Source organism: Poeciliopsis prolifica, unplaced genomic scaffold, assembly GCF_027474105.1.
Source record: "Poeciliopsis prolifica strain line A6 unplaced genomic scaffold, Auburn_PproV2 SCAFFOLD004, whole genome shotgun sequence".
Classification (NCBI taxonomy): domain Eukaryota; kingdom Metazoa; phylum Chordata; class Actinopteri; order Cyprinodontiformes; family Poeciliidae; genus Poeciliopsis; species Poeciliopsis prolifica.
In genome coordinates this window covers 8,966,677-8,967,831 of record NW_026562379.1, presented here as the reverse complement: position 1 = coordinate 8,967,831, position 1,155 = coordinate 8,966,677, and positions in this window count along the sequence as shown.

The following is a 1,155-nucleotide window of genomic DNA, read 5'->3' as shown; positions in this document are numbered from 1 at the left end:
ACGTTGCAATTGTCCGTTTCCGGTATGGACTCTTTCAAAATAAATTTCAGACGCTTACGAACAACTAGCAATATTTGGTACTAAAGCAGATTTAACGGTCAATATAAAAAAAAATCCAGTTAATTCTCGATATTAATTAAACGATCAATATTGTTTAATTAAACATTAAAATTTCTTGGATTTAAAATTCAACATACTTTGGAAGTCATATTTCATACAGTCAGTTAAAAGTAAAATTATCTGTTAAAGACATAAATATGTTTGTCACATAGAAGTAGAAACCATCTATACACTCAACAGTTCATAATTATCAAAATAAAAAGAGATGTTTAAACATTGTTGATAATAATCTTCTTTGAGCTCAGACTGATTGTTACCAAATTACCATGTTTTTTGAGAAATGAAATGAAATAAAGAAGAGAGGTGCAATGGCAGCCCTTTTGTTGAAAACAACAGCTACAGCGTTATAGTCAGTGATTGCATCAGTACACTCACTGCTGTGCTTCAGGGTTGAGAAGCGCAGCAAAATTAACTTTATCACAAGTCATAAACGAATTGAAGTTGTAACAAGTCAAAATTCTTCAGTCTTCCACTTTTACTAAGTATATGAATTCACAGTGAGAGCATGCAAACATAGCGGCCTTAACATTCTTTGCAAATGACTGAGTTGATATGACAGAACCAACATGTTCTGCTAGTCCAAGACGCCAGGCAGGATTTCTTCCCAAATAAATGAACTGTTGCCCTGTGATGGGCTGGCGGTCAGTTTAGGATGGACTCTGCTTCTTGACCCCTGCAATCCTGCAAGGATAAGCAGCTGTAGAGAACAAATAGATGGATCATTTGAATTATTTGATACTCTTCAAATGTCACTTTTCACTGTGAAATTATGACCATGTTTAACTCAGAAAAAAAGAAATGTCATTAGATACTCTTATTTCCTATTATTTCTTTCATAATTAGCCTGACTTTTATAACGCCACGCTATCGTAGAAAATTTGAAGCTTTTAATTTGAAGCTTTTATTTTGATAGAAATTAGTGTCCGTTGTTTTCTGCTTACCGCCCGCTTAACGAATTAGACCGGTCTGACGAGCATGCGCAGAACTCACCCGCTGTCAAACGTGGTAATAGCACTTTGAGGAATGCTTACACAC